Raw genomic sequence first — 12,524 nt, 5'->3', positions numbered from 1 at the left:
TTCAAATACAATAAAATCAAGTGTTAATTAAACACTTAGGAAATAGGGTGTCTATGCTTAATGTTAATCATCTCATTAATTAAACTACTAAGTTCCCTACCCCTTTATTTTTGTTTCTCAGTTGTTTCAGTCATGTCAGATACTTCATAGGCTTTCTTTTCTTTTTTTTTCCATAGGTTTTCTTGACAAAGATACTAGAGGAGTTTGCTATTTCTTTCTCTAGTTCATTTTACAAGTGAGGAAACTGAGGCAAACAGTCCAGGACAACACAGCTGCTTAGTGTCTAAGGCCAGATTTGAACTCACAAAGATGTCTTCCTGCCTCTAGGCCTGGCACTCTATCAAATGTGCCACCGACCTCTCCTTCCCTGCCCTTAGAAAAACTTTATATTTTTATAGTATAATGTAAAATTCTTGAAGAATTTTAGTAACATTCAGATATTTATTTCTTCCACATTGTGACTTTCCCCATCATGTTTTCCATATATCTCAGGTTGGCATCAGTAATTAAATGGGAATTTTTGAATTTTGCAGAAGCTGCAGAGGATACACAAAGGTCAGCCAACAACATAGAAAAAGTTCAGAAATTCAGAATTGAAAAAATATATGTATAAGTATATATATATATAGTTGTATAGTGTAAACATTTTATCTTTTCATAACATAAATATATACAATTTCTTTTTTATGTAAAAATAAGTAAAAAGTTAAAGTTTGAAAAAAGAATACAAAAGCCAGCAGGCACACAAAGGCTAGAAATGTTAACATTGATCAATATATAGCTTATGACCAAATACTTAACCCAGATTTTACAATAAAATACTGTAAACAGCATGTAAACCCATAAGGGAAAAAGGAAAAAGTCAGACCTCTTCTCTGGTATGAAGGGAAGCCCAAAAAAATTTTAATAAAGAGTTCCAGATCTCATATGGATTTGTCAAATCTCCTCTCCCTAACCCCTGTGATGTGGAGGGGATATCTGTGCATTCTAGTATAATTATAGCATATATATATGTATATATATAAATATTAGTAGCATATACTATAGAATAACAAAGTGGTACATATTATAGCATAACATAAAATTCTTGAAGAAAAATCTGTTTTTGTCTTTGTTTCCTAGAACTCACCATTGAGCACCTGTAACTCATGGGTGCATAAACTCCTTCTACCAAGGCAGATTGCAGCAAACTGACTAAAACTTAAAATATTATAGAGTTGCTTAAGACTCTGAGAGGTTAATTAACTTTCCCAAGCTTACACAATCATTAACTGTCAGAAGATGGACTGGAACCAGGTTTTCCTGATTCTAAGCACATCATTTTATCCACTCCAGATGTTGTCTTGCAATTAGTAGTTACTTAATGCATGTTGGTTGAAATGAATGAAATAAAATCTTTCGGTAATCTCCACAACAAATAGCACTTAATAGAAAGTACTCAACACATGTTTGTTGATTAATGGATTAACTAATTGTTATGTCTCTGGAAGTCTCCTGTACAGTATGTATTTATAGGAGATTAGAATTTTACCTTAGCTAGAGTGAAGAGGAAGGAAAAGGAAAAGATATTTAGGAAAAGTAGTTTCAGAGTCAAGGTCCTTCAAAGTTTTGGGCTTATTCTGTATTATTATAACTATATTATTATATCATTTTTAGAGATGAAAATATAAATGGACTATTACTGGAAAATTGGTTCAGAATTTAAATCTTGCTAGAGCTGTCTCAGATCAAGTACATTGCTGTTTTCATATTTATATAACCATTCTGAGTAATCATCCATCCACTTTACTTCTAAACTTGATTCTCAGAGCATTATATGGCTCCACCCTGTACTCAGAGCCAGTCTTCTGGGTGACGCTTCATTTCTATCTTTATTCACGGAATGTCAAGTGCCAAAGATTGTAGCAGACACCTAGCAATCACCTGAGGCACCTATCTTAGCAGGGACATGTTTGTTCACTTGATCCTAATTATCTATGCAATCTGTTTAAGCTTCTTGCTGTGTTCTTCAAAGATTTTGATTAAACAATTTGTAGAGCAAAAGTTGAAAGTAATAGTCCTATCCTAAGGCATTTAAGCCTCTTACCTCTGACATTACTACTGAATGCTTCCTTGAAGTCAGCGAGCAGCTAAAAGTGAATAATTAGAATAAATAACTGGAGAGGAAAACAATTTTCAGAGAGAAAATGTTATGGGAAAGTAGAAAGATCAAATGATTATATTTGTCAAATATAATTTTTTTCTGAAGGGATGCAAAGGTCTTGAGCATGTTCTGATACCAAGTTGTAAAAAATGGGCTCAGAATTTTCTAGTTTGTCAGTTTTTATATGAATTTCCTGAATATATCAATATAACTAACTAACTTACATCACAAGGAAATTACAGATAATAAACTAGAATTTCTCACCTTTTCTGAGACTTGAATCCAAGGTGAAGAATGAAATAAACGTATACCAGACATGGGCAAATGTCAAAATTTTAAACTAGAAGAGCTCATTCTAAAATTAGATTCTCACAGATTCTTGATTTCTTCCATTAAGATGAATGATAGAAGTTAAACTTACCCAGACCTACCTTGATTTCTCCATCTAGTTGAGCAAGGATATTGGAATCCTGTGACCAAGCATGTGATTTCCCACCTTCACCATGAAGGGATCAAAGAGGGACTGGAAAATATTAGTTGTACAGTATCCCCCAAAAAGAGATGTTTGGGGCTGTCTAAGGGAGGACTGAATATTGAGCTTTCAGAATAATTTGCAAATGATTCAAGCCTAGATGAATCATCTTTGATCTCTAAGGAGACCATGGATCTTTAACTTATTGGTTATTGCTTATCAATAAGTTGATTTTCCTTACCCAGAACTCAGTCTCTCAGAATTTTTACTTGTCACATGAGGAAGTTAAACAATGGAAATGAGGACTGTTACAAAAGATCGAATGAATAAATCACTCTTAGTTTTAAAGCAATATGTACCAACTGAAATGACTATTCATCAGAAACAAACTCATTTTCCTTTCTTGCTTATATTTATTCTGTATCCACTAAAAGTCATTAAGCTTGTGATATGATAGTATAGAATTATGTAATATATAACATTCATAATGTAAATATATATAAATTAATACATTAAATATCTAAATAAAATATGGTACTTTACCAATATGAGGATTTTTCTTTTTAATTATATATTTACCTAAAAGGGTTTTCTTTTTCTTCCTTTAGTAAAAGATGGAGGCAGCAGGAAGAAAATCAAATGCTTGATAATAAACAAAAATTAATTCCAAATAATTTGTAGAGGGAGACCCAACATTGGTGATACAAAACAAATTTTATATCCTGCTTATATTCTGTGTCAATTTCATTAAGGAAAAATAGTTTTGAGACACATTAAGAATGTAGACAACTGAATGTAGAGACAATGTTATAGTTGTCTATTATCTAGAATTTAGATAATAGTGTTGTTAAAATGGTGTCAGAGGTGTCATGCCTGCTGATCCCCACTCCAGCACTTGGCACTAGATTAAAATGTAATCAAGATGTTTACCAAAATAAATATAGATAATATTACATTTTAGGATAGCTAGGTGCTGCAGTGGATAGAGTACTGGGCCTGAAATTGGGAAGCCTCATCTCCCTGAGTTAAAATCTGGCCTCAGATATTACTAGCTGTGTGACCTTGGATAAGTCACTTAACCCTGCTTACCTCAGTTTCCTCATCTGTAAAATGATCTGACAAAGGAAAGTCAAACCACTTGAGTATCTTTGCCAAGAAAACTCTAAATGAGGTCATGAAGAATTGGACATGACTAAAACAAATGACTGAACAACAACAAGTATTACATTTTAAAATTTAATCTATTTGAGACCTATAGGGATCCTTGTGTATTAATGAGTGGTCCTCATTTCTATTTGACTTTGACACCATTGAGCTAGATAGAGTTCAAACTCTTTAGCCCAGGATTCAAGATCCTTTCTGATCTGGGCACCTCCCTTTCCAGTTTTTTTCTATGATTAATGCTACATAATACAGTTTAATTTAACATTTTAAAAAATACATAGTCTATACAAGGCACTCTTCTAAGTGTCAATGACATGAAAACAAAACAGAACAAAACAATTGCGACCTTAAGAAATTCACTTCTAAGAAGGGAGGCAACATGTACTCAGATAAGCAATATACAAAAATATGAGGAAAAAGAAAGAACAGGCACAGCTAAGTAGATAAGGAAAGTCGAAAGTAGGAATTGATATGTGACCTATGCCTCGAAGAACTCTTTTTTTTTTAACCCTTACCTTCTGTTTTAGAATTGTTACTAAGTATCGGTTCCAAGGCAGAAGAATAGTAAGGGCTAGGCAATGGGAGTTAAGTGGCTTTCCCAGGGTCAGACAGCTAGGAAGTGTCTGAGGACAGATTTGAATGCAAGACCTCCCATCTCCAGGTCTGGCTCTCAATCCACTGAGCCACCTGCCAGGTTCTACCCTTGAAGAATTATTCTAAGAGGTGGAGGTATGAGCTTAAATGGGAAGAGAAGACATTCCAGGTGGCAGGGACAATCTCTGTGAAGGCCTGGAGAATAAAGACAAAATACCAAGTTCAGTTAGTAGTACAGATTTCTGAAAATATAGAATGCATGAAGAAAATAGGATGAAACAAGCCTGGAATAGTATATAAGAGTCAAATTGTGGAGCCTATGCTAGACAAAGGGTTTTTCTTCTAGAGGCAGTAAATAGTTGGTGAAGCTTCTTGAGTAGGAGTGACGTAGTCTGACCCTTTGCTATATTGGAACCAAGTCTAACTGGCTTAATTTTCAGAATTGGTTGTTAAATTTCAGTGTGAGCATTTGTACCTCAGAGATTGAAAATCAGTACAAATCAGAACTTGATTTATTGTTTCTTGATTGTCTAGACTTAAAAAAGTGTTAATGATACAATTTAAACTGAAAAAATATGTGCACACACTTTCCTGGCACATTTCTTTATTCCTTGAGCTTAGCAAGAGTGTAGTAGAAAACTCAATGAAGTCATAAGACTGGAGGCTAATAATAATAATTACCTATATTTATTTGGCATCTAAGGTTAGCAAAATGCTTTGCATTTATTATTTTATTAGCATCTCACAACATCCCTGGTCAGTCCTGTGTCTTAGAAGGTTACCCTGACAACTATGTGGAGGATGGAGTGGAGAAGGAAGATACTGAAAACCAGGGGACCAATTAAACAACTATCACAATAGACCAGATGAAAGAGGATAAACTCCTAAAGTAGGTTGGTGGCTATGTGAATGGAAAAAACAGACAGAATCAAGGGATATTGTGGAGATAGAAATGAGAAATCTTGGCAACCAATGAAGGTGGTAAATGGAAAAAAATAACTAAGGTTATGAAGTGGGGTGACTGGAAGGAGAGTGGTGCACTCAGTAGAATTAGGGAAATTTAGAGACTGGAAGGATCAAGGGAAATAAGAAAAGGAATTCTGTTTTGGACATATTGAATTTGAGATGCTAATACATCTAGTTGAAAATGTCGAGCAAGCACTGACAATACTTGAATGTAAGAAAGAATTTAGGGTTGGACATCGAGACTAGATATAAACACACAGTTATATATACATTACATATAAATACATATGTCCTGTTTTATGTCTACATATTATATGTGTATGTTTCATAAAAGGATAACACACCTATTCTCATCAAAAGCTCCTAAACTGAGTTGATGGAGTTGATTTCATTATGCACCTGAGGGCAATGAGAAACATCACTTCATGAGGCTCTTAGTCAACTAGCCTTATATCCGTGAAGCTCAAAATGTGTATATTAAGTAAACAGATTATCATAAAGAAAAAAATTACAGTGAGTGTTGCAATATTATATGTTGCATAGAACGGGTAAGTAGATAAATTCTCCAAAGAGCTTAACATTATTTCCTAGACTAAGTTGGCTCTTTCCTGTCCTCCATACAGAAAGGACAATGGTTACTAAGGGGCTAGAGTCCAAATGTGGTAGTGCCACTATTACTAATAATGAAGCCTAACTGATATTATTGGTAACCTCAGTAGGTAACCTCAGTGTGAAGGTGAGAATAGAAGAAAAAAAGCAAAAAAAAAAAGGTTTAAAAATAAAAAATTGAGATCAAGAAATTAAGGCAGTCAAAAGTTTTTTGTAGCTTTGTTTATATATACAAAAATTTAAATTCATTCTTGATTGTATCTTGGTAGATAAACTGCCAAGTATTTTATGCATCGGTAGTTATTTTAAGTGGAATTTCTATTTTTTTTATTGTGGATTGTCCAGAAACCTTGCAAATATCTTGTATAATTACTTGTCTGGAAGATATGAAACATAACCACAAAAAATGAAAATCACCAAAACTTAACAAATAAGAAATGTCTTCTTATCAATTTGGGAATCATTCTAGGATCAACTGTGTCTATGCAGCCAGATCATTGGTTGGTTAGAGCAAAAGTCAAAAGTAGCACCAAGTGATGTTGATAATGATGTTAACAATACCAACTAAATGAATATTTCTACATACAAAATAAATTGGGGAAAGAAGTTTGTGCTCATATGAAGCTGTGATATACTATTATGAATAATTTGCTTGTCTTCTAAAGGATATAAGCAATTTAACATGTAACTTTTAAAACTATCCTGCTTGTTTGTGATTCTTGAATTTTCTTCTTTGATCTTCTGTACAATAAAAAAAAAATCAGTACCAAATTGAAAGAAAGGATACAGATGTTCAGTTTCAATAGCTATGGCCTAAACTACTTAGACGAGATGTTAACTCTGAAAGATGGTAATGGATAAAATTAAAGAGATTGATTCTATTACTGTATCCTGGAAATGTTTAACTTACATAAAAGTTATGAGAATCCAAAGAGCCTAAAAATCATCTCAGCTAGCTAACACTTGCCTTGTCAAGTGGAGAGATTGGGCATCTAAGGTCAACATGGGTGTAGAGCAGTTATGCTGAACTCAAATAGAAACAGGGTCACTAAATCATACATAAAAATCCCCATGGGCTGTATATTGACTGAGTCTTAAAATGTAATGTTGTCTATTTATGATGGTATTTTTATTTGTTTTGTAAAATATTGCAGGTTCTGGCTGCAATGTGGAGTGTTATATATCAATATGCAATATTGTATGTATCAATAGGCAATATGTTTGATACCTCTGATTTAGAGTACAAGATTATTTGTAAAATACTGAGAAAGACAGTGGAAGAATTTGAGCAATATCACACAAAAGAACATCAAAACACTGTAGAAAGGAAGACAAACCTGCCAAAAGTTTTGTGAGCCTCCATTAAGCCAAAAAGTCATTCCAAGAGCATTTAGAAATAAGAATGGAAGAGAGACAACAAACAGACAGATATTAACTAGATAAGCTAGTTTTGACAAATATCTGGAGAGGACTGAACAGGAATAGAAAGGAATATACCTTTTTCTCAGTGGTACATGCTACCTTCACAAAATTGACCATATATGTAGGCATACAAAAACTTTAGTTAAGAGCAGAAAAACAGAAATATTAAATACATCCTTTTCAGATCATAATATAATGAAAATTAATAAGGAACTAGGGAAACAGAATAAAAATCAAAAACCAAATAACAATCTTAAAGAAGGAGTGGATCATAGAACAAATCATAGAAATAATAAATAATTTAGTTAAAGAAAATTATATAATGACACAACATACCCAAATCTATGAAATACAACAAAAGCAGTTATTAGAGGAAAATGTATATCTTTAAATGCTTATATCAGTAAGATAGAGGAAGAACATAATGATGAGTTGGGTATACAATTTAAAAAACTAGATGAATCTATTTTTTAAAAAGAAATTGAGCAGGTATAACTGAACTTCCTAAGAAAAAAATATTAGGGCCAAGTGGGTTTACAAGTAAATTTTGCCAAAAATTTAAAGATCATCTAATTCCAATATTAAATAAATTATTTAGAACAATTGGTAAAGGAGTCCTGTTAAATGCCCTTTATGAAAGAAATATGGTGCTGGTATCTAAACCAAGAGCAAAACAGAGAAAGAAAATGATCAGCCAATTTCATTAATGAATAAAAATGCAAAAATCCTAAATAAAATATTAGCCAGGAAACTACAAGAATACAATACAAAGATTATACATTATAACCAAATAGGATTTATATCAGGTATGCATGAATGATTTGGATTTATTTCCTAAGGTGATCTGGGAAAAAGGAAAGGACCTATATTTTCTAAAATATGAATAGCAGCTCATTTTGTGGTGGTAAAGCACCGGAAATTGAAGGGATGCCCATCACTTGGGGAATGGCTAACCAGATTGTGACATAAAATCATGATGGAATACTGCTGTACCATAAGAAATGATGAACAGATTAATTTTAGAAAAACATGGAAAGACCTACATGAAATTATGAAGTGAAATTAGTAGAACTAAGATAACATCTACAACAGAAATGTTGTTTGAAGAATTTGTGTATTTCCACCTCTAGAGAAAGAACTAATAAACAGAAATAAGCAAAATATAATTTTACATATATATATGTATATATTTATATATCTTTTTGTCAGATGATACCTTCTCTAATGGGGAAAGGGGAAGGAGAGAGAAAGCTAACCGAGTATTTAATGCAACAAACAAATAAATACATTTTAAAAATACATAATTTGATATAACTGTGATCATTTTTATTGTAATAATGTAGTGTGAGATTGTTAGGATTCCTTGCTAATTCCAATAGCAGAGGCCTATCACAGCTTCCTTTCCAGAAGAACTCCAGACAGCCCTGATAAGATCAGTCCAACCCATTTCACACAATGCCCTACCAGATATTCTAATGAAGGAATCCTAAAGTGTGCAGCCATTGTCCCTTGAACAGCTGATACACAAAAGAGCCCTTAATCCCTTTTCCCACCTGGACATACTGCCCCTTCAGGAGGTGATCACAAGCCCATCATCTCCTTCCTGCTTGTGGTTTTAACCTTTAAAAGGTTCTGATGCTGGGAGGACTTAACCCCAACATATATGTCTAAACTTTTTTCTTTCAATAAATCCTTCTGATTTTAAGACAGATTTGTCTCCAAAGTTATTTTCAAAGTTAACACATGAAATGGAACAGTTGTTGTTTCATAGAATTTCTATATCATCTAATTTGATAACTGATAAACTTAGAACCACATTTAGATTCTAATTCCTCTATCCCTGACATTCCTCCTATATGAGGAAGAAGAGAGTTGTTCCATAATAGCTAAACAAATCATTTTATCCAGTTGTATTGTGTGGGAAAAAATGGGTACAAAATATTACATATACCACTAGACAATTGCTATGTTGTTGGATTTTCTTAACTGTGTTTCTTTGTTGCAAGATGTGTATACAGTGTAGGAATAAAGCTTATCTGAAAATAATTATGATGTTAAAAAAAAGATCAACAGATTAAAAAAAAACATAATGTATTTTTTGTTTCCCTATCTGTCTGCCTATCTTTTTAGTTCCCAGTAACCTAAATTGGAGTGAGTTAATTTAAAATAATAATCTCATTTTTCTAAAACCATAATTTGTTCAAGAAAAATTTTCATTAAAAAGTTAAAAAATAGGAACTTTCCTTCAGTCCTCTTTTCAATCATTCTACTACTATGATTATAGAAGAAAAAGGGAGATCCATTTTGCACTTTTTATCTTCACCATGGCCAAAAAATTTGTTATCTGGAGGCCACTGTACTGATAATATGCCTTGTAGTACTTAGATAGACCAGTCCTTGGATAGCACACACTGAACTTTACTGATAGGATCATAGATATAGAACTGGAAAGAAACTTAGTGGTCTTTACAACATCTCTCGTGTTAAGTCTCCTTTCCTTTGCTACTGCCATCACTAGTTCAGTTCTTAATCATCTCTCAAATAGACTATTGTAATAGCTTTCAGATTGGTAGCTCTGTCTTAACTTTTTCCCCACTCCAATCTATCCCTCAATTAACTACTGAAGTGATTTTCCTAAAAGGCAAGTCTGACCATGTCATTGTCTTCCTCCCAGTAGCTCCCTATTATCGCCAGGATCAAATATAAAATCCTCCTTTTGACTTTTAAAAACCTTCACAATATGATCTCTTCCTGTTTTTCCAGTCTTACACTTTACTTCCCTCCATGCACTCTACAATCTAACAATATTGGCTTACCTGCTCATCACTGAACACAACACATCATTACCTGACTCATCATTACCTGACTCACCGGCTGCCCCCTATGCCTGGAATACTCTCTCTCTCTCTCTCTCTTAGTCTTAGCCTCCTGGTTTCCTTCACAATCCAACTAAAAATCTTAACTTCTGTGAGAAGTTTCCTTGTTTCCCCTTAATATTAGTGCCTTCCTTCTTTTGGTTATTTCTGATTTACCTGTAAATGTCTTGTTAATACCTTCCCTATGTTAGTTATTTCTGTTTATCTGTATATATTTTGTTTGCATGGGGCAACCAGAAGGCATAGCAGATAGAATGCCTGACCCCCTAGAATCTGGAAGATTCCTGAGTTCAAATGGGACCTCAGACTCTGACTAGCTGTGGGATCATAAGCAAGTCACAACTTTGCTTCATTTTCCTCATTGTAAAATGAGCTGGAGAAAGAAATGGCAAACCACTCTAGTACTTCTGCCATGAAAACATCAATTCGAGTCATGAAAAGTTGGACACCACCGAAAATGACTAAATAAAAGCTACATCTTGCTTCTGCATATTTGTTTTCATGTCATCTCCCGCATGAGATTGTGAGCTCAACTCCTTTTAGGTAAAAACACTTTTTTACATTTCTTTGTATTTTTAACACTGCAGTGCCTGCCACATAGTAGGTGTTTAATAAATGCTCATTGACTATAAAAGTATGCATACCTTTTTGACCCAGCAATATCACTATTAGATTTATTTCCTAAGGTGATCAAGGAAAAAGGAAAAGAAACTATATGTTCTAAAATATTTATAACATCTCTTTTTGTGGTAGCAAAAAACTAGAAAGTGAAGGAATGTCTATCAATTGGGAAATGACTGAACAAGATGTGGTATATGATTATAATGGAATTCTACTGTGTCATGAAAAAAGTCAAGCAAGTTAATCACCAAAAAACCTGGGAAGATTTATATGAAGTCATAGAAAGTAGAGTGAGCAGAACTAGGAGAACATTGTACACAGTAAGGACAATGAAATAGGATTATCAACAAGGCAAAGATCCAGGACAACTCCAAGAGGCTCATGACAAAAACAGATATCCACCCCCATAGGAAGAGGAGATGGAGTCTGGAGGTAGATTGAAACATATCATTCTTCACTTTAATTCCTCCAGGAATTTTTCTCTGGTGTAAGCAATATGTGTCTTGTTTTACAACATGACAAACAGAGAAATATATATTATGTCATAATATATATATATATATATGACCCATATGATATTATTGCCTTCTTGGGGAGTAGAGAGGGGTGGGAAGGAAGGAGAAAAAAATCATTTCTACATTATTGAAAAAATTAAAAATTAATTTAAAACTTAAAAAAAGAAGAGAAGATGAGTCATATCCCAGCACTTTTGTGACCAGTAGCTTTCTACTATAGTTATATAATTGCAAACCCTACTGAAGGGCAGCACCCACGTCTTTATACTTCTCATATTTCCCACAGCACATAGACAGGGCTAGGCCCATAATTACTACTCACTGAATACTTACTGAATCAAACTCAATTGAATTCAAGCTGGGCTGGAATAAATTCTTTATTAAGAATGTAGCAGGCTAACACGAATATAAGTCACTCACTGCAGAGCAAACAGTCCAGTTTGTTCAGGTCAAACAAAACCAGCTGCTCTAGTTTTTAATTCCTAACTTTCATATTTATTTGACACATTCTAATTTCTCCAGGAAAGGAGAAGGGAAGATTCTTAGTTCCTATGTTTACATTTAAAAAAACAACAACAAAGTCAACATTTTCTCTAGTATGAGCTTTTATGACGTTTCTTATTTTTGCTCAAGTATCAGGGCCTGCCTTTCTGGACTTCCCTTTTTCATCTCTCCTTTTTCATCCCATAAACCATATCCATTACTATGCCTCATTGGTTGAGCTAGCTGTCAGTACAGCTCTGCTAAACTTGTATTAATATATCTTTAACTCGTTTAAAGTATTATCCTTTCTGTAGGTATTTGTTTCACTTTAGGAGGCTGTTGAAGAAAGAAGTCTTTAAAAATGGAGTTATTTCTCTTGAAATCTTTGTTTCAGGGGATGACTTACCAGTTAAGAGAGGGGAAGAGGGTATTTAGAAATGAAGATGCTATAGAAAAACAAAGACCTCAATTAAAAACAACATAGAAAATAACATACAAAATTTTTAAAAGAAAAATGGAGCTGTGTAGAGGAACGTTAGGCATTATTAAAATTGAAATAGACCAAACAGATAGGATCTTAAGGCGAGAGTCGTTTTAATTTTGGGAACTGAAGCCTTTTATTCATTCAGTCATTTTCAGGCATGTTGGACTTTTCATGA

The sequence above is a fragment of the Gracilinanus agilis genome, chromosome 2, assembly GCF_016433145.1.
Source record: "Gracilinanus agilis isolate LMUSP501 chromosome 2, AgileGrace, whole genome shotgun sequence".
NCBI classification, from domain to species: Eukaryota; Metazoa; Chordata; class Mammalia; order Didelphimorphia; family Didelphidae; genus Gracilinanus; species Gracilinanus agilis.
The sequence above is the reverse complement of the archived record's forward strand: the minus strand, read 5'-3'. Positions refer to the sequence as shown.